Below are 27,097 nucleotides of genomic sequence, written 5' to 3' on the forward strand. Positions count from 1 at the left end.
TTGAAGTGTATGGAAGTCAACCCTTGTAGGAATGCAGAGACACTGTAACTCTCAAGATTCAAAGCTGAACACACAAATCTACAAGCTTATTTTTCACACATCATTTGGAAGTTCTTTGTAACCAAAGCTAGATCATGAGAGTAAGTTAATACACTTCATAATGCTGAACTCAGCTACTGACCTGTTTGTTGAAATTCCTAGAACTTGCAGAAAGATGGGAAAAAGTACATCAATAAGCAGAAATCCATACTTTTTCATCCTCCCATAGTGTCACTTTCCTCCATGTCTGCTTTTATTCCAAGAAATCTGTAGGAACATGAAGGGCTTCTGCCTATGAGAGAACAATAAAGACACATTGTCAGTGGACATCTCAGAGTTTGTCTATATAAGCATTTCTGTTCAGATCAAAATGTTAATTGAATATCCAGATTATCCCCACTTACTGTATTTGGCTTCCCATCAAAAAGTATGATATTCAAGAACATGACCTGGATTCTTTTTAAATGAAACTAAGCCTAAAGATGTACTTCAGAGGTGCATCACAAGTGCATTGCAATTGTGTAATAGATGCTCAGCCTGTGGGATGAGACTTGAGCAAGTCCTTTAAACCCCTATGAAACACAACTACAGTGGATGCTGTGCTCTCAGCACCAAGTATTTTTGTCCTAACTGAACAAATCGGGCAAACAGACTCCTAAGAAGCCCCTAGAAGCTCCTACAGGAACACACCTATTGGAGGTGGGAAAGGAGGCTCCACAACATGTCAGCTCATACAGTGCTGCAGTGGCAGTTATGTGAGATACAGCTAACCTCCACAGAGGAGTTGTAGGATGAATATTATGTATTTGGGGCTTTCTGGAGATTCTATCCTAGCCCTGCCTGATCACCACAGGTTACATCAGGACAATAAATCAAACTGACCATACCATGGAAGTCTACTACCAAGGTCAGGAGGCTGAGGGGTGCTTTCCATGGCTAATGGGAGGACACCAGCATGGATGAATCAAGTGTCTGGGTATCACCATGTGAGGCTGTTCCAGCTGCTCTATCCAACCACAGATTTAAGCATATTGTGAAAACAAAATTGCTATGCTAGAAGCACTACATGCTTCAAACTCTAAGACCTCCTCACCTTCAGGCAGATTCTTAAGAGTTTGGGTTTTGGTTGGTTTGGTTGCTTTTGTTGTTCACTTTAGGGTTTTTTGAGGTGGTTGGATATTTTTTTTTTTTCCTTTGAAGGAAAGTAGGGTCAGTCATTGAATGCTGAGATTACTAATTTGCACAATCATGACACTATTGTCTTTTCTCCTGCTGTAATAACTAGGAATTTACGTCACTTTTTCTGTTTATTTTAGGTGTTTGCCTCCTAAATGAATTGTTTAACTTCTGTTATAAAGTGTTATGATGCGAGGTTGTCCTCTAAATACTTTAGTGGCTGGTATGGGGGGAAAAAAAAAGTGAGAGGTTGAAGGATCTAAACATATTTTCTTTAAAAACAAAATACTGCTGAAAAATATGAAAATGCTGACACAGCAGCAATATCCTAGAATTTAGTAGTTATTACCAGCCCCTTCTGAACAGTTCTGTAGAGGACACAGCTATTCTGTTTACAGGTAGTAATCTTTAAAGACCTTTTACCAATGAGGAAAATATTTGTTATAATCATTATTACATTAATTATAAAGCACCTGTAAGGAAAGACAACTTCTTAGATTTCAATCTTTCTTATGCAAAAAAAATGTCAGCTGTCTTGCAACAGAAATTGGTAATTCTTTAAAAAAAAGGTATGTAAACATTACACAGGTTCATCAGCTATAGAATCTTTGTTTCTAAGGTTGTTTCTTAGTGGGGAGAGCATCTTCTGTTGTCTGTGACCTTTTTTCAGTTATGTCTAGTAGCTTATCCCTGAAGTTTCCAGGTGTATGGAAGCATGTTTCCTATAGTTATCCATTAACACAAATAAGCATAAAGATTTCACTGGAAATTGGCATAGTTTAATCTTATGTTGGATTTCCATATGTTAAAAAAGTAGAATCGTTAAGGAATTGTATTCTGTAGTATGTGATTTTCGTCTAATAACTTAGTTAACTGTCCCTTGACTTATCCTTGGCATCAATCCTTTTCTATTTTAGTTCTGTTATAAATGTTTGAGTAAAAATTTTCTGCCCTTTTATCCATTCTCATCTATGTACTCTGACAAATATCCATTAGTAAACTATTTCCTGGACACAAATATCTACCTAGAACACCAAAGCAACATCCAATTATTTTCAAAAAGATGAAGAAAAACATATTACTGTGCATAGGGGTATATTACTTTTCATCTTAATAATAGCTGTGTACTGAAGAGATTGCTAAGAGCAAACACAGACATATTTAAGATTAATGATCAACTTGGAACATTTCAAAGAAATTTGAGTTTTAAAACAGTTTTGTCTATCTGCAACTTGTGACTTCAAAGTAGCATTAGAACTTGCTATACTGAAAGCTATTTGTGACTACTGAATTTCTAGCCATACCTAATTTATTCAGGTTGTTGTGTCAGTACTTAATCTCTTTCTTTTTCTTCTATTTTTTTTGTTGGGGGTTTTTTGTTGGTTGTTTTTTTTTAGTAATAAGTTAAAGGAAAAGAAGAACTAAGTGCTGATAAAAAGACTATTTTAGCCTTTAAAATCAGATCACAGCACTCTTGTGAGTCTTCAATTGTAAACCTGCATTATATTCACATACTTAAAACTTACTAAACAAAGATCTTTTATCTCTTTTATGAGAAAAACTGTCAGAAAATGGCCAAAATTATATCTGTACCTAATATCTCCTCTGTTGATATTTAGATCATATTTAGAAATTTAAAAGAGATTTTTTCTTTTAATTTATCCTGCAAAATTAAATTTACTTTGATTTTTTTTTTCCCCATCAGTAAAAAAGTTTTAAGCCATGGCCTTGATGAAAACACTTGGAGGCTTCCTAATATTTTAAAAGGGTGCTGAAGAAAACCAACTCTTAAACTTGCTGACTGTTCTTTTTGATGTTTCCATGAGGCGAAAAAAGACTTAAATAAATGTTTTTCCTTGATAAATATGTAAGGAAGAAGAATGAAAATGGGTTCAGAATATTTTTTTTTGACACTTTTCACCTTGGGAATAGGACAAAGCTAGCTGATTAATGAAAAAGCTGTAATTATTGGGAATGAAAAAAAACAGTTCTCAGAAAAGTTGTCACAGCAAAAAGTCAATGTATGCAATTTTCTAAGGAAAAACTACTGTTTTTCTAGGCTTCAGACTAGGAAACCGTATTTTTACAGGAAACACAAAACTGAACAATTTAAGGTAGGGCTCAGGCAACCTGACTGAGCTCAGAAATACATTCTCTTCACTAAAGTGAATGACGCACATTTAATGTATGACTGCTCTGATAATTGTTTTTAGAAATAGTGTGGTAGTAATGTTCTATTAAACAAGAAGACATAACATCAGGCCACCAATCACACCTTAAATACTGCCATCCGCACACTTGTTTGTCCTTGCTTCTAGTCTGACTACTAATGATTTGAATTATTTTTTCCATCTGGGTACACACCGTGAAAATTCTGGAGTTGTTACAGAAGAAATCCAAATGAGATTACGCGTATAGATCTGAGGTCATGCTAGACAGTATGTGTCTGCTAGAATAGACACGTTTACCTTCTGCAAATGGGTATTATAAGCTTAACCAAAGCCCACAGAACAGTGACGGACATTTTTGACACATCTGCATGAGTCAGTTTGGAAAAGGTTTAACAAAAATTATTAACCCTATGGTGGATGGGAGGGGCAGTGTGAGGAAGTGGCAAACTAATATCTGAAGTTATTTTCTTGTCAAAAATAAGGATTGCAGAAACCTACACAAATGATTTTACACTTAGGTAGTAAGGCAAATCAACTGCTTCTTTCAAAGAAGGCAAGACTAGATGGCAGGCACTTCTCAGAAGAAATTTGGCCCTGCAGAGCTGCATGAGACATCTTGACGTTTAGTTTTCCCAAAGACAAAAAAGGAACCACTTCGAAAATAAAAAGCTGGCTATAATTTCTGCTTGAAAGTTTCTTCTTTGTATCTAAGCATATCAACAATTTTAATAACCTATTAAAGCAAGGAGGATATCTATGAAGGGAAGCAGCTAGGACAGTGGAATCAAACAGTATCTTCTGTACTGAGAGCAGTTTACAGTGTTATCCAAGAATTTGTTTCTTCTTCCGTGGCTGGCAGCAAAAGGCTTTCTCATGTCAAGTGTAAAAAAGCCTGTAACAGCTACAAGCTTATTAGATTTGGACTAAGGCTTCTGAAATTAAGGAAATCATCAACATTGATAAAGAAGAATTTATATTTAAAGAATTTAAAGATTTTAAATTATGATTCTTTTGAGGAGGGAGCTGGTCTTTGTAAATTTAAAATATTTTTGAAAAGTAAATATCACTGATTGATTACAAGAGCTAAACAAACCTCATTGCTATTCTTTAAAATCTCAAATTGAAAATTTGGATGTGGCACTGGAGATCACTTGTAAATTGTTCTGTCAGGCACTGAAATGTGGTTTTCTTTCTTTTCTCAGCTCTCAGAATTGTCTTTAGAGCTCTCAGAATTGTCTTTAGAGTTTGAGCTGGTTTATTCTTCAGAAAAAAATCCTTCCTGGTTCTTAATTACTTATGAATAATTTAGATGATTCATGTTTGCAAAGCACTTTAGAAGGTCAGTTTAAATATTGATATACAAGACTCTCCCAAGTCAAGGAAGGGCTATAAATAAAAATAAATAAATAAATAAAAACACACACACACACACACACACACAAAAAAAAAAAAAAAAAAAAAAACCAAACCAAACACAAAAACTCTTCTGTTTTGAAGACACACTAGTTTGTAATCTAAGCCAGATTCTCATGGTGTATGCTGCTAAAATTCAATTGGCTAAATATTAAGGAATCAGCAGTTTCACCATTAGGTGAAATTGATTCAGTAAAATAGTTATTAATAAGTGTTTCCTATAGTCCTGTCCTCTTAGGCACTGCATACATAAGAGATTATTTCCATACTGCATCTTCTATAATTTCCAGAAACTGAAAGCCACACATGAATGCTTTCTTGGTTTTGCATTTTTTGGCAAATCTTTCTTTTCCTGAAACTCCCCTATTTAACCTCTTTCTTGTTCCCCTTCACACAAGAGAATTCCACAATGTTAAAAGCTAGCAGAAATCCCGTTGTTCTCCTGTGCTTCTTTTTCGGAAAAGAATACTTGCTTATGTCTGAAGAGGAACCTGTCATTAAAGTCCAGATCTATCTTCTGAACCTAAGAACAGTCATTCTGTGTTAACCACAGACCAGCATGGCTTGCATCCCATTTTGAACTGTGCCAAAAGAAAATACTTGTAAAAAGGGCAAAAGAACAGAGGAAGCACACAAATACATTTTGCAATATACTTACTATCTCCAACAACTTGCAGCTTTGCCTCAAGTATTTAACAGTCACCAAGCATTTCTAAGAAATTCTCCATTAATTTGTCCAGTCTTTTCAAGCCCATGTAAGTAAACATAATATCCACAACAATGGTGGCAAGGAACTCAAGTGCTTAATTACAGGTTCATTTATTTTATTTGTTTTGCACCTGTTACTTGATCAGTTCATTTGATTTTACCTGATTTTTTTACTAGAATAGTGAAGAGCTAATAGCTTTTCTTCTTCAGCAAGTCACCTTTAAAGTCTTCAAGGCTGAGAAATCCAAGTTTGTTATAGAAATTTCTTCATATAGTAAACAATTGCACATATTTAATCATCTTTACTGCCTTTCTGAGAACCTTTATGAATTTTATTTAAAGTTTTTAGATGCAGCAACCAGGTTGCACATCCTATTCTGTGTGGGGAGACTTTGAGTTGGTACAGTAGAGTAGGAGTTTTCTGTGTTTCATTCTTCCTTCATGGCAGTTCCTAAGATTGAATTTACCTTTTCCCTACAATCTTAGAAAAGGTGTAACAGTGATTTCTCATTCAGCTGAGATGGTGAATGGAGAATTAACACAACCACTAGAATCCCTGTTGTCTAGTAAATAATCTTACCCAGCATGGGAGGCCACAAATTATTCAATAGAAGCATCAAGACTGAAAACTTCCTAAGACTTTTATTGGTTAACCAACAGTAGAAAAGGTACTGTCTTGCACTCAGACAACTTAGACTCCCAACTTTGGATACAAGCAGATATCTTGAGGAATGACACCTTATTGTTTCACAAAAATTTCCAGTTTTGTACATGGTAATTGAGGCAAGGAACAAAGGTACCGCCCAGAACACTACTGACATGTAATTTTCAGAAGATGTGGGTAACGCACCAAATCTAGTTAAACTTACCTTAACTCTCTGTTTGCTTCTGCTCTGGTTTAGAAGACACTCAGTATCATCTGTTCTGTTTCCCCTGCTCTGTCCATTAAAGACGTGCAGAGAGCTCTGTCTCTGAATACCAGAGTCCGTGAGCCATCTAAAGAAAAAAATAAATGATTATTAAAGAAAGTGATAGAAACATCAGCTGCATGGGTGTATCTCACATTTAACCCCAGTTTGTAACTCTGAACATGAAATCCATTCTGAGCTTCTGTGTAGAGCCGACCCACTTGAACTTGTAAGCATGCAATTATTCACAGTTGCACAGAAAACTAGCTGGCAGGGATTATGTGAAATATATAGGAAGACTTTTACCATTTTATAATAATTCTGATTACCAAACAATCAAAATAAGCAAAAGTGATTTCTTTGACTAATGAGTAAAAATTCATCAGTAAGTTCTCTCAGCTGTAACGTATCAACTGTTCTGAAATGATTGAACTTAATAACAGTTGCTAAACATGGGATCTGTTGTTTTTGTTTTTAATCAGTAAATTACAATGCAATCTGGTTTTGATCTCATTAATTCAGAGGACATATTTTCACTTGAAATCACATTCTTATGAGCATGTTACATCCAACACCTTTCACCACAGCTCTTCTAGTCCTTGTTATTGCGGTAGAAATTCATAAGAGAGCTGACATTTAAATACCCACTCAAAAAAGTTAACAGAAGCCCAGCAGAATAAATCAAATAATCCTTAACATATATTTAAGTACTTTTTAAATAAATTCCATTAGCATTTTCTGTTCTAATCATAAAAATCCCAAAATCAATTCCATGTTTCACTGCATGATCTATTCAGCTCCAAACACCAGCTCAGTGACTTGTGTGAAGTTTAAACAAATATAGAAGTGCTCGTCTTTGAGATAACACAAATTGTCTTTACCATGCTTCTAAACTGCAAAACTTTGGCATGAGAAAACTCCTCAAGAAACTTGGAAGAAATGTGGCCAGTTAACAATTTCATTGAAAATTACCAGTGTAAACATTAGATACAGTTTATCTCCCTGCTTATTTCATTATAGATCACCTCACTCTTTCAATGATATCATGAGTTTTGCAGCTTGGTTAAAGTCTCAATCCTCTTTCTCTGACAAGGGCAGTCTTATTTTGCTCACCTATTTTTAAATCCACTTTGTTGGAAGACATTCATGGAAATAACACTTTTTTATTATTATTTATTTTCCATAAGAAGTCTGACATGTAAAAAGAGTACTTTTCCATTAAATGGCATCAGGTTGTAATTGTCGTCTATAGTCTACTCATCAAGAGTGTAGTGAGAAACACGAGCTATTGACTCACACCTGGCAACTGTGAAAAAAAAAAATAAAATAATTATGTAACTTTATGACAGATTTTTTTTTTTTTCTCCAGGAATTCTTCCACCAATAGACACAGTTTACTTCTTTTGAGATCAAAATCTATTTTATTTTTAGCAAAGGTCCTGGGAAATCTATCAGTCTATACAGTTTGTGTACAAGCATTTAGAACTAGACTGAATTTCTGATCCTATTACTATGCCACATTAAGCTTGATATCGGATTTTGCTGGGAATACAAGGGTTGCCCAAACTGACATGTAATACAGGATCTTGTACACGAAAAACATTTAATTCCTTCAACCTTTGAAATCATAAACAATTCAAATAAAAGATGTTTAAATAGGGCCTTACTCTCACAGTTGCTATGAGCTAATTCTCTCAACACTTATCAAGCCTCTTGCACATTCAGATCACAAAATAGTTGAGTTTAATATTCCACCAGAAGCTGTAGATTCCAACCAGCACTATGAAAGATGAAAGGGGAAATTTTGTTCTTGGGCATCTCACAGCTGGATATCCTGAGCCATCATAGGTGATTAGGATTGCATCAACTCTTTGTTCTCCCCCTTTGGGGCTTCTGTCTTACTTGTGGATTAGCTTTCCACCTTCTATGAGTAATTAAGTCAGAAGATTTAGCAGCCTTACTGCTTGTACAGGACAATATGCTAGTTCAGGAATTCAGGAGATAGTTGTATATCCAATGTAGAGGTTTGTTGTACCCATAAATTCAAAGTATACTAAGCAGGATATAACTAATACTCACTTTCTTTGAAGACATAAATAAGCACACTGAAATAGATTAACCAGTGACAATGTGTAACATTTTGTAACAAAGTTAAGCAGAAGTTTATACCTAATAAAAAAGATATAATCACAAAGGGATAAATAGAAGTTTGTGGCATCATTTCACAAACATGGTACAGGAAAACATGTATGAGTAGCAAAATTCACAAGTTAAGGACAAAGGATGTAGAGCAGCCAGGAAATACACCTTGTGAAACAGGAACAATCCTGTAGAAGTACTAGGAAAGATGTCTGAAGAACACACAACTCCTTGTCTTAAAATTAAGGTAGTCTCTGTGGAGAGCAGATGAGATCACCCCCTTATTTTTCTGAAAGGGGAGAGGACTGTAAACATATTCTTGAACTACCTTGGTAGAGGAATCTGACAAATGTGGTTTGGGGAAAGTTAGGTGAATCGATGCATATATTCATAATTTTCTGTGTGTTTATTGAATTCTGAGAGTACTAACACCCTTGCAATACAGGTCTTCTCTTTATCCAAGCAATGCTGACATTTGCCCAGGAATTTATGCCTACTTACACCTACTAGTTCTATTCTTTACCCTATATTTTTTGCTGGTTGCTAGGCTTTTTCATGTCTTGCACCCTGGATATTCCCTTTTTTGTTAAAAAACAAACAAATGAACAAACTATTCAGCCAGTCATCTCTGGCTAGCTTTTTGTATAACAGCCACAAAGCACTTATTTCACTGAAAAGGCAAAAGGCTTCCCAATTGCTTTTAGTATCATCAGTCACAGAGTAGTTACATGGACTGATGAAGTTATCCAAGACTGAAGTGAGCAAATAGATCAAGAATATACTTACAGAAGTTATAAGAAAGAAAGAAAGAAAAAAGTCAAAAATCTTTCTGACAGAAGTTAGTAACAAAATATCAAAGCAGAATGAAATTAAGAGTGACTAAATGAAATCAGAAGAGGAATTTTGTTGTCAATATTAAACTACCCAACCAGGAATTTTCACAGTATTTGCAAAGACAGAGATTATACTGTCTCATGTAATACCCGACTAGTAACTGATCTTACCAAAAGATTAAATTGCTTCTATTGTCTCATCAGTTCAAAGAGCTGCTCAATTTGAGAACATTTACAGATGAGAGAAAAAGCATGCACTTGCTTATATATCCCACACACTGAGCAGGTCAACTGTTTCTCCACCAATTTTATGAAAACAGGTTTCTCTACTGTAAGGAACTGGCTTTATAGTGCAGCTGATTGTCTAATTCTTCTGTAAAGACCCTCATAAGAAACCAGATTCGAGACACGGGTATGCAGCCTTGCTACCACAGCTGGTCTCTCAGCCCAGACAATAAATAGTGACATTGTGGAGGCTATCTTACTGTTGTATAAAATCATCATTGTAAATCCTTAGGTCACAGAGCAGGTGTAGCAACATTTCAAAAATACTGAATAAGAAAGGTTTGGCAGAAACCTCACAAATCTTTGATTTTAGTGTTCTTCTCCCAAATGTATTCATACAATATAATCCTACTTAAATGGATAATTTTTAAGGCAAGGGGAATAAGGACAGACCTATTAAGTTTGCCAAGTCTGTTTTAGGTAGGCAAAGTATCCAGCTGGTTCAGGGATAGACCATATCCACAGGTGTACTTTTCGCAAATCAGAACAAGAGTATTACCAAAGGAGATCTGCAGGTCCCTGTAGCAGCACAAGGCAGCTGAGAGAATAATTGAATTGATACAGTAGATGCAGCTAATAGCTTGGTTTCAAGCATTTTGCATTTTTGTTATTTTTTTATGATTAAATTTATCTGGGGAACAAAAAAGCACACTACATTTTCAAGAGTTTCGGACCTGAATGAATGCTGGAACAGTTTTCTTCTTTAAAGTGAGGCTTATATGAATAAAATGCTGAGCAGTTATTACTGAAACAACCACGTATAGTATCAGATTGCTTAATGACAAGCAAATGAGAAATATCATACATCTGCCCACGCATTTCTGCCTAGGTAGTCATTTAGCTTGATCATTGATCTGTAGTGATTTGACATTCCCAGTACACTATGAGACCCACCAATCTTTTCTCTATCTGCACAGGCCTTGGAATAGCACACAAAAAATCTTTTAATGACATGCTTGTATAAAGAAATAAATCCAAAATCTGTTTATGTTCCTTCATGTTAACTTCCTTCACAATACACTTTATAGCAATTGTTATTTTTTACCTTGTCTCTTACATGAACTGGCCGGTGGCCAGGCCCAAAGAGTTGTGAATGGAGTTAAATCCAGTTGGTGGATGGTCATATGTGGTGCTTCCCAGAGCTCAGTACTGGGAACAGTTCTTTTTGATGCCTTTATCAATTATCTGGACAAGGGGATTGAGTGCAACCTCAGTAAGTCTGCAGATGACACCAAGTTGGAGGAGAGTGTTGATCTGCCTGAGGGGAGGAAGGCTCTGCAGAGGGATCTGGACAGGCTGGACCAATGGGCTGAGGCCAATAGTACGAGGTTCAACAAGGACAAGTGTTGGGTCCTGCCCTTGGGCCACAACAACCCCACACAACACTACAGGCTTGGGGCAGAGTGGCTGGAAAGCTGCTTGGAGGCAAAGGCCCTGGGGGTGCTGGCTGACAGCCGGCTGAACATGAGCCAGCAGTGTGCCCAGGTGGCCAAGAAGGCCAACAGCACCCTGGCTGGTATCAGCAACTGTGTGGCCAGCAGGACCAGGGCAGTGATTGTCCCCCTGTACTGGGCACTGCTGAGGCTGCACCTTGAATACTGTGTTCAGGTTGGGGCCCCTCACTGCAATAGGGGTGTAGACGTGCTGGAGCGTGTCCAGAGAAGGGCAATGAAGCTGCTGGAGGGCCTAGGGATTCAATTTTTACGAGGGGTGGTTGTGGGAACTGGGGTTATTTAGTCTGGGGAAGAAGAGGCTCAGGGGAGACCTTACTGTTCTCTACAGCTCCCTGAAAGGAGGCTGTAAGCAGGTGGGGGTAGGTCTCTTGTCCCAAGTAACAAGTGATAGGACAAAGAGATACAGCCACAAGTTGCCCCAGGGGAGGTTTAGACTGGACATTAGGAAAAATTTCTTCATGGAAAGGGTTGTCAAGCATTGGAACAGGCTGCTCAGGGAGGTGGTGGAATCACCATCCCTGGAGACATTTAAAAGACATGTTGACATGGCACTTAAGGACATGATTGAATTATGGGCTTGGCAGTGTTATGTTAATAGCTGGACTCAATTATCTTAAAGGTCTTTTCCATCCTAAATGATTCTATGATTCTATCAGCTGGCTTTTGTAGCCAGCTGTCTTCTAGTGCTAGATCACTCATAGATATATCACCACAGACGCTTAAAGAGGCATAAACTAGAAAGTCAGGGTGCTGGATGCTTACTGAGAAAGGGAGGGTTCCTGTAAATGAAAAAAGGTTTATGACTTACTAATGATTACTGTAATACAGAGACCTCACTCAAACCTTGTTTCCAATAGTTTTTCTGTTCTCTTTTACTCATATTTCTCCTTACTTTACTTTAAAGCCGAATCTTAAAACTGTCTGCCAGGAACGAATGTCCTATTTATACAAGGCTTGGAAAGAGGATAAAAGAACAGATGACCATGTTGAAACAAGCATAAAAAGAATGAGAATGAAGTGTTCTTCAAAATGGCAAGACAGACAAACATTGGTGACCTTCATGCAAACTGTCTCCAAAGTCAGTGCAGTTACACCAGAATGTTTATTTTTAATTTTGATCTCTAATAAAGCAGCAGTATTTTCCAACCTCAAAAAAGTCACCTCTATTTACTCAGCTGTATTATTGCTATTAATCATTTATAGAGCATCATAAATTTGTACAGTGTTTTACAAGTAGAAATGTGTTCTATGCCTAGAAGAGTTCATGTACAGAAGACAAATTATATACCAATAAAGCTGCACATAACTTAACCGAAAGAATCAGGAAATCTTACAAAAGAAGAAAGAAGATATATTTCCAGTTAAGGATTTCTAAGAGGAGCTTAAAGAAAAGCCTGTTTTTCAAGTAGAGCAAGACTTTACATGATAATAATTCCGTATCTAGTTCTGTAGCCATCTGAAAAAGTTTGGTCAGGTCAAACCAAATTGGAGATAATTCCAAGTTAAAAAAAATTATTATCTTGAATTAGCCTGAAGGAAAAAAAATATTCCCCTTCAATCTCATTAAATATTTTCTTTGCCAACTTTGTCTCACAAACTCCAATGTATATTGTTCTGACAGTCTCAGTGGCATAATTTGAAAATAACTGTTGCTACTTAAAGTTAAGCTTTTTTTCATTTCACCATGAAAAACTGTCACAAGCAAAATGCTAACCTGTCTAGCAATTTAATGATAGCTGTTTATTTGCTTCTTTCCATTGCCTCAGTGTCTTTGTAATTTTACACTTAGTTCTTTTACAACATCATTCTATTATTTAGGGGGAAAATCAGATAATAAAGGTGGGGTTTTTTTTCTTCTTCTTGAGGATTAAAGGAGACGTGAAACAGACTTAGAGGTAAAGGGCAAAGAACTACTTTGAATTTCTGTGACACATACAGAATTTAGAACAAGAATTACACAAAATTTAATATATATATTAAAAGCCAAGAAGCAAGAGAAGCCTCTAATAGATTCAAATCTGAGCTGTAGTATGGCTCATACATCTAGAAAAAAAAAAAGTTGTAGGTGGAAATAATTTTGCTTCTTAAAGACTGACCAGACTTGTGGACTCTTAAGCCCTCAAAAGTGGATTCCTGGGATACTCTGCTAAATAGCTCCCTGACTAGCTTAAAATTTACTCTCCTGACAACCAGGGCAGCAACTCTGCTGTCCTTTTTTCTCTTTACACGGAAAATTGTAAACTCAACCATTTCATGATCATTGTGGCCAAGACCTACCACCATATCCCCCATGAATCCTTCTCTAATGACAAATAGGAAGGCATCTAGGAGGGCATCTTTCTTTGTTGGCCTACTGGGTACCTGTGACAAGAAGTTATCTCCTACAAACATCAAGAATTTCCAAGACCTGCTTGTCACAGCAGTATATTTCCTGTTGATGTCTGGGAAGTTGAAATCTCCCATAAGGACAAGGGCTATTGCTTTGCTGATTGACTGGAGACCAAGCAAAAAATAATTTTGAATCAAATATAAGAATTAATGCAGTTTATTATATTACACTATAAAGGAAAAGTAAGATGTAATATAATAAAAGGAAACTGTACTACTTATTATGCACAATATGATTAAAAGACCAATAGGAGTGAAGCATCGGATCATTACTGCAAAGCATTACAGAGACTAAGAACAGGATTCATCACCAATTAACACATTAACATCTTCAACTGGGAAGCCCCATTGCAGCCAGCATCCCAGTCTCTTGGTAACTGGGAAAATTCCTACACGGTGCATCCACCCATAGGTGAGGCTTCTGGCTCAGTCCCAGAGCTTGCCCACCTTTATACTCAGAGAAAACTAAAAATAGTTTACACACCTAGTGTATGCAAACTTTTAGGTTTAGGCTAAGTGCAGGCATGCATTATCTCATGATTCATAAGGTTCACACACACCAGGAATGTTGGCCAGATGGCTGAGCGCAGTGGAGTTAACGTCATGACAAAGCTGCACACAACATTGATTGTCTGGCTGGTCCTGTTCATGAAGACATGAACTTGGTCTCAGGACAAACACCACTGCTCATGAAAGTTGTCCTTGAGCTCCCTGAGCTCACCATCCAAATTAAGCAATCCCTAATTAAAGACAAAGTTTTTTTCATAAGCAGTAATCAATTTAATAAATTTTCACCACAGCTATGAATTCTGAAATTTCTCCTAACTGCTTATAGAGTAAATTACCAGTGCTTACATCCTCGCTGGGTGATTGGTAGTAGACACATACTACCACATCTCCTTTGGTTTTCATCCCCCTAATCCTTACCCAGAGGCTTTCAACCACATCATCACTAATTATAAGGGCTGTGCAATCAAACCTTTCCCTTCCATAGAGTGCAACACCTTCACCTTACCTGCCCTGCATATCCCTCCTGAACAGCCTGTAGCCCTCCATCCCAGCACTCCAATCATGGGACTCATTCCACCAACTCTCTATAATACCAATGATATCATTGGTCTTTTATATATTTGTAAATACTAAGATTAAGATGGCAGCTGAGCTCAAGTGTTTCTGCGGTAAGCCATACCATGCACTGGCAGAACACTGGGGGAAATGGACCAGCATTAGTAAGCCCAAAGAGAATGACTAGAATATATTCAAGTCATCATTCCATAAAAATAATTGACACTCAAGGGCTCTGTCATGGTTTTGTGGTTAATAATAATAATAATAATAATAATAATAATAATAATAATAATAAATACATGTATTCACGGAAACAAAATTTCTGCTTGTCTGTTGAAAACAAGTCTTCCGTTACTGATTTTTCAAAGGAGAAAAAAGAAAAAGTATATCCCCTGCTTGTAATCTTCATGTAATTACAGTTTTCTGAGTATTCCTTTTTTGGTAGCAATTAACTCCTATTTTTAATGCTGAAGACATCTGTACTCACTCTCAAAATATTGTTTTACACATTACCTTGTCTAGCAACTTATGTACCAACTGCTGTATTACGATAGGTCTGCTAAAACTTCTATTTGGACTGAGAATAAATTATTGGCTCCGTTTATAAGGTTTGGAGTTTCTTTGCCTTTGTCAGGATTTTGAGTGTAACATAACACAATTCCAGTTTGCAAAAACTTAAATCAACCATTCCTCTCCCAATGAAACACAAAAATTGTCATGTCATTCATCTGATACAATTCATGTGGCAAATGAGGGTTATATGCCATTGTATACAAGATCATGGAGTGTCAAATATGTAAAATAAAGACTCTACTTGCTGTATGCTAGTCTGATATGGAAAAAAATACCCAAAAAAACAAACCCATGCACACTAATTTTATGGTAGTATGGTATACTGAAAAAGAATAACATTCTTTTGACAGGTTTTATACAATACAGACTGCAAGACATAAGGATTACCTGGGAAAGATGTAATGTATGGTTCTGTTGTGAAAAACCTATATAAAAGACAAAAATGTCTACAGTGAAACGTTGCTTATAACTTTAATTTGGCATGGCAGGAGTTAAACACTTCGATCAAAATATTAAGGCTTTCTTCGGAATAACAGCATTCTTACCATTTAGTATTTTCATCACTCTCACCTTCAAAAACAAGAGTTCCCATAGACCTTTACCAGGCTTATTTAAAGTCTAGTCATAAGAATTATGTGGACACAGTTTCAACACCTTATACCTGGAGAAACAGTGAAGGCTGCATTACTACTTTGACCTTTTCAGCATTCTGTGATTCGGACAACCATCTCTGTTCTTTTTTTGCGATTGCATGAACCTGAGAATAACAGCAGAAATCTAAAAAAGGTCAAGTCAGTACAGCAAAGTTCAGTTTGACAGAATAAGCTAGACATCCAAACCCAGATAGAATCTCTACCCTAAAAACATGAAGAGAAACTAACAAGTACAAGTAGCATCACAGTACAACCCCCGGAGTGTAAAAACAACTTTTGGCTGAAAACAAAAAATCAGACCCCAGTTAGTGATTTGCATTTCCACAGAGAGCCTGTGGTGCTGATCCAGGTAGTGGAATTGCAACCATGGGCTACACTTTTATAAACCATTTCTCATGCAAAGGCTTCCTGCGTAATAAATAGGGAGAGGAAGTTATTAAAAAACAAACAAACAAACAAACAAACAAACAAACAAACAAAGCAAAAAAAAATACAACCAAAAAAACCCACCCAACCAAATAAAAAAAACCCAAGGAAGACATAGTGTAATAAAATAGCTTTTAAGATGGACTTACATTATGCTGAGATCTAAGCATAGACTTAAAGAACTCTCTTTTTCTTAGATCATCAAAAAAGTCCATCCTCAGATTATAATGCAGTGCAAATATACTTTCAGTCCAGCAGTAGAGATACAGCTGTTCAGGTCAGTGAAATGTAAAAAATTGGCAAATTGTATGAAAATATCTTTCTTCAATATTAACTGAAAATTTGAGTATCAGTACTAGCAACCAAGGTTGAAGAAGCCTCATGGACACATTCATCATTCTTGGTATTGAGAATATTACATCTACACAGATCTTGTGGGTCCCAAAGCCAAATCAACTGCTGCTTGAGTTTATATCTGTTTCTGAATTGAAGGCAGGAGAGATACAGCTGGTATCAGAGTTGAAGAATGAGCCTGAACACTGCTTAGGGGATGACTTTCCATGACAGGACTCTTTCAGATTATCTAGAAAAAGTTCCGAGGGACAAAATAAAGGTTGGTGAGAATGTGAAATCTTGAAGCATAATATGCATTTCTTCCTGGTTACATCTTAACAACAGATCTGAGGCAATTCTAGCTGTTATCTAGATCAAATCTTTTAAATCTTTGGACAAGATTTGATTGAATAGGACTTGTGCAAGGGAACTTTTTGCCATGGCACAATGAGAAAAGCACTGTGACAACTCCTGTTTCTGTGGTAGTAGTGAGGGCAAGCAGAAAGCAATATAATGTATTCTTGTTAGACTTGTTTTCTTCCTTTGTCAGTGTGGAGCACAGCTATGGTAGTAATAGCTGGCACAAAAGATTTAAGAGCAGACAAGGTTTCAGCTGTCCTTACTGCATTCTGAAGTTTGATGACTGCATAGTTTAGGGAAGGAGAGATTTCTTATGGTAACTGTTTCAGGAGAAATGTGTTCCAGACTTTTGCTTTGATTACTCCCATAAGTACATGGGATCAAATCCTGAAGAAACAGCATGCCCAGACTTTGATAATCTCACATTGAGCCCAGGGGTGTGGGTTAAAGGTAGAACTCAGAGACTTCTTTTTTTTTTGATCAAATATAAACAGTCTTTTATGCCAGCTGTTGCAGGTTCTAGCTTAAATAGCTGACATACAGAGTGTGCAACAGGGGAGCAATATTCTCTGAAGCTTTGTAAATTCAACCCAAGGATGTAATATGAATTCCAAAAAAAAAACCTGAACAGTTCTTGAAACTCATGCATTTGGGCAAAATTATTTTCAAGAGCAACTGATAAGAAGTAGCAGGAGATGTATGCATCCTCAGAGAAAGAAATACTAGGGAACACACAGGTAAGGAGTAAAGGGCAAACAGAAATGGCAATGAAAGAAGGCATAAACTTGGACCTTAATCACCTGTGAATTTCTGAAAAAGAGAGTTGGTCAGGTCATTTGCAGAGAATAAACTGACATAAGAATGATGAATTTTAGGAAATTACAAACCCCAGCATATTCAGAAGAGGATTCTCAGAAGTTGTTACTCAAGCAGCTTAAGGGAAAGAAATCAACAAAACAAAAATTTCAGCTAAGAACACCAAAGAGGAATTGCCGTTCTACAAGGACATGGACCTCATGTAAGCTCCAAAGAAACACATGTTCATATACGTCGTGAACTGAGATAGAGTTAAGGAAAAAAAATAGATACCCAGTAGGTATTTTGAGGGGAGAATCTGCACATTTGGGCAAAAGCACACATGGAGAAGCCTCAATTATGCCACGCCTAACAGTTGAAATACTAACTAGAAAGTGATGAGTGAGCTTGCACGAGACTATAAGACAAACAACCTGCTTGTCAAGGTAATATGTCACATCCTATTAACTGTGATGAGATGTTTGAAGACCTATACAATTATATAGTCCATGTAATTTTTATCTTGTAGGAATAAAATCAAGTGTAAAAATGCTGACCCATATAAAGAATAAACTGATGGCTAAGGCTTCTGATCTGTTAACATATATAATATATGGGGTTTTATATATATATATATATATATGCATATAAAACACCTCAGTAATTTCTACACTAAAAATGACTTAAGAAAAAGTATGGTCCATCGCTAAAGTGAGCAACAGCCATATTACGTGGGGCATTGCAGGTAGGTTATTTAGTCCACATAATTAACAGTGACTCAGACAACATAATTTGTTTCAGCCTGGATTGTCAAACCAATACACATTTGATGCAGAAGTGGTATACTCATCCATGTAGAGATTCTGTAACAAACACTAACTGTGTAATTCCCATTTCCTTCACACCTGAATGGCCTTCTTTCTAGTGGGCAAGTTTTTTCTTGTTAGTGTTTCTCATTCTTCTTAAAGGCATCCTTATTAGATATTAATGCTGATGCACTCTTGTTTGTCTGTTTACCACTTATGGTATGTCTATTTTGTGTTGTGTTTTGTTAAAAAATTATGGCTAACCAACAGAGAGAAGAGCTGTCTGGCTGAAGGGACAGCACTTTCTAGATGAGGCATTAAGTGAGCACATCTGGGAGAAGTTTCTGGAAAGGAGCGAATAGAGAAGGAGAAAGAGGAAGAGAGAGAGAGAAAGAAGAGGCTCCCACTGCAGCAGGAGGGTAGAGTAGGAACAAGAAGCAGAGACAAAGAAGAAGCTATAAGGCTGACAGATGTGCAAAATCAGACTTTTAAAAACCTTCCAGGGGACAAGTACTTGAAAGTTTGTTTTTAATATTTCCAAGATTGGTAACAGTTTTCTCTCCATCAGTTATAGCATTTAAAAGAAGAAACTTCTGTTCAGCAGATGTTTCAGTTCTTGATCCTTGAAGAAAATAAAATCAACAGTTTCACATTACTGCAAACTAATTATGTGTAAAATTAGAACACAATTAAGTTTAAGACTATACTGAGGAATAACTAATCTAGAAGACAATTGAGGCATTTAATGATCTTCAAATGAGAAATAGCTCTTCTGTGACTTGGAAAAGACACTATATTGAACTGTTGGCCTCTTGGAGATGGCTAGAGTCATGTCCAGCCATTTTAATGGTAGCATATACCTGTAAAAACCTCCAAGATCAATATATCTCTCTGCTTTGCAAGAACTGGCTTTTCATAGAATTTCTCTGTATGGTCCCTTTAGAGTCTAATTTATCCTATTAGGTTCTTCAGGAAGTGTTGTATTACTTAAATCATTTAGCGTGAAACTTGAACCAGCTTTCATTTATAGGGACTTGTATGCTTATAATTCCTCTTTACTGATCACATAGAGAACCACCTTCTAAGAGCATCTGTCATGCTGTGCACTGAAAGCACATTGAGTTATTAAGCAGGATGAGAGAAATCAAGTATAAACAGATGTAATAAGCTTAGATTTAATCAGTTAAGATTTGGATATTTAAAGTTTTTTCTTTCAAACATAAAAGCCTTTGTTTGTCATCCCAAAAAATACCCATCGGTGATTTATCAGCAAAAATTATACCTCTGATAGATCAATTTACAAATATGTTACATACTAATAACTGATATAATTGCTTATAATAACAAACACAATCATTGCAGCTGAGCTGGAAAGTCAGTATGAAATAAAATGTCTCGAGTATTTTGAAAAACTCTTTTCTTTTTTTTTTCTTTTCTGTTTTTTAGCACAAGGAACTCTAACACTTTGCCAGTTAGCCACTTCCAGAAGCTGAATAACAGCAATATATTGGTCCCATGAATTCCTGTGGATTCATTCCATTGTCCCATATATTGACATCCACCTCTAGCTTTAATATTGCACATCAGAGAAACAGCAGATATGTTTTGTTTATAAGGTGTTTAAGTAACTGAACATAGTCACTGCTCATGGGAGTGAACTTCTATACCAGATAGAAATATACAGTTACAGTGCAGCATAAGCAATGAATAGAAGTGGAAAGGAGTAGCACACCCACAGCAAGTTTGCTCAACACAGTAAACTCATAAACACAAACTCCACACATGAAGAAGTTAAGAGTTAAATCGAAAAAGGAAAAAAATCATTTTATCATAACCTTTCATTTTTTTACCTGCACAATAATATATCCAGTAGATGAATTTACTATTTAGATAACATTATAATGAGATTCAGTAAATGAATCTTGCAAGCTCAGCAAATGGAGACAGACACTCAAAAGTCTGCCTGAGTATGATGTTGTTTTGCCTTGATGTTTTGAAATCAAGACTGGACTTAAAGAGAGTTCATACATTTAGCAGGTTCTTTCAGGTAGTTCACTCAAGCGATGTGCTTAGATAGCTCTCTTGGCACTTTTCATCAAGAAAACCTTCTTTTCCCTTCATGGCTTTATAAAAGATCATTCCAACCATTCAGGCAGATGGGTCTTCATAGCTTGCAAGCTGATGTCCGGGCATCAGAAGTGTTATATTAAGAAGAAAGTTGGGGTTTCTTGTTTCTTTCTTTTTTTTTCAGCTACAAAATAGTGGAAACTGAGCTCTGATTTTTTATTTTATGACTTCCTGGCTCTTGATTTTTGTTTGACTGGTAAACATTTTAGATTTATTATGTATTCTGGAAGTAGGGTAATAAACAACTGGGGCTGGTTTCCATTCTACTTGAGGATGAAGCAGAGGAAGTAGATGTAAGCCTTGTTGCTGAACATACAGTCTTATCGCACTGGAAATTGGGAGAACTGTGGGAATTCTAAACTTTACTTACTTCTTGCCCATATCAAAGACAAGATAAAATGCTTCACAGGTACACATGAACACTCAATAACTTGATCCCGTGTGCAAGACACACACTGAGGGTGCAACACTTCAGAAGACTCTCAGGAAACAGGGTGACAAGATAAAATCACCAGATATCAAACACTATGTGGAGCAGAGTTAGGTCACCACAGGCACGCCGTCATGTACATTTAATTTTGTACCCATATAGATTTCTGATTAATACTCTTTTTAGGAAAAAAAAAGAAAGAAAAAAAAAAAACAACACGAAAAAACAAAAACCCAACAACAACACACAGCAGCACAAAAACCCCAAAACCCAGAGGATGGTGTTTTGGGCATCTCTATGATACCAACAACATTTATCGCTGAGGGGAAAAGTATAAACCAGAAATAGACCAGATTTTCCATATCCTTGGACTTGGTATTTTGTTACTTCTGCAGGTAGAGCAGCCATTATAATTCTGTGCTCCTTCTGATCTCCCTTCACTTTTTCTTTTGTGCATCACACATCACCTTATATAATTCATACAGCAAAATCCTCAAGTTCATAGTGAGAAGTAAGCCTCTGAGTCTGGCAAGTAAAAAACCAATTTTTATGTAGGACTTGATATCATAGAAGTGGAATGTGTGCCAAAGTTTAAAATGTACACATAGTTATATACACTAACAGTATACATGGTTCAGAGGACAGAGAGACAAACCCAGCATATTCTGGTTTGCCAGCAAGAGGAAATGCTGACTTTTTTTGAGCAGATCTCTGTTCTGAATTATCTCAGTTTATAAACAAAAAAGGTCTAGTTGGGGATTTGAAGGTTGGAAGCAGCCTTGGCTGCAATGATTATGAGATAGTGCACAGGATCCTGATAAAAAGGCAGAGGGCAAAAGGCAAGATCACAATCCTGGACTTGAGGAGTGCAGACTCTGGCCTCCTCATGGATGTACTTGAAAGCATCCTGTGGGATAAAACCCTGGAGGTAAGAGTGGTCCAAGGAAACTGGGTGAAATTCAAGGATCAGCTCCTACATTTTCAGAAGCAGTCCCTTTCAATGAAAAAAAAAGTAAAAAAAGGCAGGAGGTCTGCATGGATAAGCAAGGAGCTCCTGGCAAAACTCAGACATAAAATGGAAGTATACAGGAGGTAGAAGCAGGGACAGGTGTGGACTGTAGAGACATTGCTGGAGCATGAAGAGACACAGTTAGGAAAGCCCCAGCTGGAGATGGATCTGGCAAGGGATGTTGAAGGCAACAAGAAGGGCTTCTACACGTATATAAGTAGCAAAAGGAAGACATGGGAAAGTGTGCGTCAGATGCTGAATGGGTCAGGAATCCTGTTGACCCAGGGCAAAGAAAAAAGCTGAGATGCCAAATACCTTCTTCACTTGAGTCGTTAGTAGTAAAACCAGCCTTCAAAAATCCAAGTACAGGAGACACTGCATGACCAACTTCATAAATTTCTATAATGAAATGACTGGCTTAGTAGATGAAAGAACTAAGCATTTTCTACCTGCCTAGAAAACCTGATGAAGTATGGTCTGGATGAGCAGACAGTGAGACAGATTGAAAACTGGCTGAACTGCAGGGCCCAAAAGGCCGTGATCAGTGGCTTAGAATCTAGCTGAAGGCCAGTTAGTAGCAGCATAACCCAGGGGTCAATAACGAGTTCAGTCCTGTTCAACATCTTTGTTGATAATATGGATGATGGTGTAGAGTATAACCTCAGCAAGCCTGCAGACGACACAAAGCTGTGAGGAGGGGCTGATGGGCCAGTGGGTCATGCTGCCATGCAGAGGGACCTTGACAAGCTGGAGAAAGAGGCTAAGAGGAAGCTCGTGAAGCTCAGCAAGGGTAAGGGCAAAGGCCTGCACCTGGGAAGGAGCAACCCCGTGTACCAGTACATCCTAAAGCTCGACAGGCAGCAAAGCAGTTTTGCAGAAAAAGATCTGGGAGTCCTGGTGGACACCAAGTTGAACATGATCCAGCAATGTGCCCTTGCACAAGATAAAAGCTAACAGCATTCTCAGATAGTTCTGTCTGGAGTTTCGAGTCCAGGTCTGGGCTACCCAGCGCAAGGCAGACATGAACAGACTGGAGAAAGTCCAGTGAAGGTCCACAAAGATAACTAAAAGACTCTTCTATGGGGAAAGGCTGAGAGAGCTGGGACTGTTCAGCCTGGAGAAGAGAAGAATCAGGGGGAATCTCATCAGTATGTACAAATACCTGAAGGGAGGGTGCAAAGAGGATGGAACCAGGCTCTTTTCAGCAGTGTTCAATGGCAGGACCAGGGGCAATGGACACAAACTGAAACACAGGAGGTTCTCTCTGAACATTGGGAAACAGATCTTTTTTAGATGTATTTTATTTTTTATTTTAAACTGTGAGGGTGATTGAGAACTGGCACAAGGCTGCCTAGAGAGGTTGTGGAGTCTCCCTCCTTGGATACTGAAAAGCCACCTGGACATAGTCCTGGGCAGCCTGCTCTAGGTTACTCTGCTTCAGCAGGGGGTTTTGACCAGGTGACCTCCAGACATCCCTGCCAACCTCAACCATTCTGCACCCTGTAAGCTGCTTGATATGAGAAGCTGAAGACCTGACCTAAGCCTTCTGCTGTGAGCGTTATTGTTGCTCTTTTCCAATAGCACCATCTTTGTCAGATGAATTGAAAGCTATCATTACTCAAGTGAAAAACAGGAAAAAGGTGTTTTTTGGGTTTTTTTTGTTTGTTTGTTTGTTTTAAATAGCTGCCTGACTCCTAGATAAAGAAGCTGAGATCTTTCAGAACAGTAATCTGTTCCCAAAAGCCACCCACTAAAACCCAGCTTTTTAAAAAAATATTTCTTAGAATACTTTTGCAATTCCTATTTTCAGCTACTTTCTTCACTGACCCTGTGTTTTAAGTAAAGCATACCACAGTCTTCTGTGAGACCATGACTTCCTGATGGAACTACATTAAAGCCTCATGCTGTGTGTGTTTGCAATGAAATATTTATTCTGGCTTAATAGTTTTTATAGCAGAATAATTGCTATGATAGCCAAATAATCTGATGGTGATAAATAGTTTAAAACAAAAATCTGCCATATCGGATCTGTATCAAGGAACTAACAAGAAGCAGAGTTAGATCAGAGATTTATAGTACAGGTACAGAGCTTTAAAGTGTTGAATCTCCAGATAACATGGCACTTATTAGTGCCAGGATAGCTATAGCAGCTAATAGAACAAAGCAGAGTTCCCACATAGTTAAAATTATTAAAAAAGAAAAGAAAAAAAAAAATAAACCCACAACATTACTAAAAAAGTTTTCCAACCAAGATTTGTTAAAAATGTCAGAATAAGAATTCTGATGGGGTTCCTTATGCTTCCATTTTCCTATATGTAGCAAAATCCTCTTGAATGATACCAGTATCAGAAGTTTTCTAGTGCAGGAGAAACAGCAGAGTATTGTGAGGTCCCTAGCCACTGAGGAAGATATTCTACTCAAAGAGCATGACGCACAAAAATGGTGCCCCAGACCATTCACTATACTGTGGTTTTCTACCTCTCCCTTCAAAATAAACAACAAACTGTATTTTTCAGGTGGAAACAGAAATGATGACTTACTGTTCTCCTGTGATAGTCTGTCTATCACACCCCTCTGGAGAGACCAGCCCCCCAAAAGGCTTCTCCATTGTATGCAGTCTGATAGGTAAAATTCTGCAGAGTATGCCAGTCTGTGGCACTTCTCCCTACAAGAACAGTTAATTTGGCATGAAACTGGGCAAGACAAGGGGCCACCCTCTCTCCCCTGTCTCCCATGTTAGAAACTGAAGAAAGATTCTGTGCAGCCTGTTAGGCACCATAATTACAGGTTAAGTCCAAAAAGTCATACAATCTCAGTGTTTGTTCTTTACTTTCAGCTTGGACTTCTACAACAGGCAGACAGCCTGATTTTTTGGGGTTTTTGTTTTGTTTTGTTTGCCAAGCAGAAGAGCTAGCTGCAAAAGCAACATAATAAATAGCTTTGACTCTGCTGCCTTTTTAAAAAGATTCTTAAAGATTGCATTAGTGTTTTAATTAAACATTGTTGATATTTCTTCAGCAGTTAACAAATCTACAAGAAAATGCAATTGGTGCACATCTTTTAATAGTCAGTACAAATTTCTTCTAAAACACTGTGTTGCCTACTAAAAATACCTACTTGACTTTTGATTCACTTGAGCAGTGATGACATTCAGTGTGTAAAAACTAGTCAAGTTATACTTCCCATTTTGCCTGGAGGTGCCTGGAAAGATGCATTCTTGCATGCTTAGCAATCTTTTAAAAGGGAGTAAAAGAAGAGGTAGTTCTGTACTTTTAAGTGAAACAAATCTCAAAGTCTTTAATAAAAAAATTGTGCATCTTAAATATCTGACTGCTTTTATATTATTCATGAATCTGGAAAAAGCTCATACAATCCAAGAGTATCCAATAACTTTGCAGGCTTAAATTACATATACTTAGGAGCAACACTGAAAGCAATTCAGTATTTCACAATACCTGTTTCACATTTTAAAACAGCTGTTTTCTTTATTTTGCTTAACTTATTAATCTGGCCTGAACAATATAGAAACAGTCATAAAACATGAGTTTACCTTGTCACAGTCACTGACAAATTGCTTTTGTGCTGAGGAGACATACAGTATTAATCCTATGTTGCTCTTCTGTAACGGTCTCCCAGAAGCACTTCCATCTGTCAACAGCACACACTCGTTACTGTTCAAGGCAGAGAGCATGTCATTACTGTGTAGGTTCAGATCTTTGGTTTCTGTGTGGCAGCATTTTCACTTCATGGTCAAAGCAACCAATTAGCTTGTAAATTAGATTTCCACAGCCCATGCGGTTCACATTATAGTTTGTTAGTCAAGAAACAATTATGTCATCGTGTACACCACAGAGTTAGCCCAAACAGAGACACTGATACCATCGGCTCAGAGCCAGCTCATTAAAAGCAATTGTGTGAATAACACAACTGCATTACAGATTCAGTGCTATGTAAAGAGCTGGCCACCTACCACTGGCACCAAGGCAATGGAACAACACGTGGTGCAGCAAGAGATGCTTGCTTTTAAAAAGTATACATTACTTGAATTGATTTAAAATATGGGGATGAGGGAGGAATGGAATTAACCATATTCTTCTTTGTGTATGAGAAATATTCTTAGACTATAGTAATTGTTGTAGAGATTCATAAATGAATTTTAGTCGAGATCTTCATTGGTAAGGGGTTATAGAGATACTGAGAAATGCTGTGAAACTGACTAGTTTATTGTGAGCCTCAGTGGAAACTGAAATAGCACGTAGCAGCATTCTCTAACAGCTTCCAAACCAGGATTTTTCCTTAATACTGTTGTTTTAGAACACATCCACGCCTGTATGAGGTCTAATATTAGCCCCAAACAATTTTTAATAAGTGATTATTGCATTTTTTTTTTCCTTTTAGGCTGATACTAAGTAAAAATACTTTATATGAATACACCCCTCCTTCCTTTCTTTTAATGTATAATAACAGAGTAGATAGTAGATAACAGATAGCAGATAACAGAGTAGATCTTTGGTTCGGCTTTTCGTTAAAGTTTGCTTTTTGTTGAATGACTTACTAAAAGATCATTCCTTGAGTTACCTTTCCCATCACTTTCATTTATTTTTTTTTTTTCAGTATGTGCTCTTTCAGCAGCATAAGGTCAACAGGCCTATATATGTGTGTATGTGTATATATATATTAAAATACTACCTTTTCAAACCCTCTAGGCTTATCTACCTTCCCTATTTCTTTCTGCCTGTCTTACTGACATCCATGTCACTGTATATATACCACATATATACCATATAGACAGAGAATATACACATGTATATATACACACACTATATATAAAAAAGATATATTACTACACTATAGAAGAGAGAAAAAATGCTGCTGTTTACTAGCAGGGTTAAACACTAATAAAACCAGTAAAATCATCTACCAGGGATAAACAACTTCAACAAACCTTGAAGAAGTACATGGGGACTCCTGAGCTTGACAGAGATGTGCAGCCAAGTAAAATT

At 37.1% G+C, this 27,097-nt stretch overlaps 1 long non-coding RNA gene across 1 annotated transcript; it reads left to right on the top strand.

The window, feature by feature from the left end:
• Positions 1-11,542: 11,542 nt before the first annotated feature.
• Positions 11,543-21,964, top strand: LOC121084487. Its single transcript, XR_005826749.1, has 3 exons — positions 11,543-11,553; positions 11,897-11,901; positions 21,915-21,964. It is a non-coding gene; the product is annotated as an uncharacterized LOC121084487 (long non-coding RNA).
• Positions 21,965-27,097: the final 5,133 nt, after the last annotated feature.

The sequence above is a fragment of the Falco naumanni genome, chromosome 3 (assembly GCF_017639655.2).
Source record: "Falco naumanni isolate bFalNau1 chromosome 3, bFalNau1.pat, whole genome shotgun sequence".
Taxonomy (NCBI): domain Eukaryota; kingdom Metazoa; phylum Chordata; class Aves; order Falconiformes; family Falconidae; genus Falco; species Falco naumanni.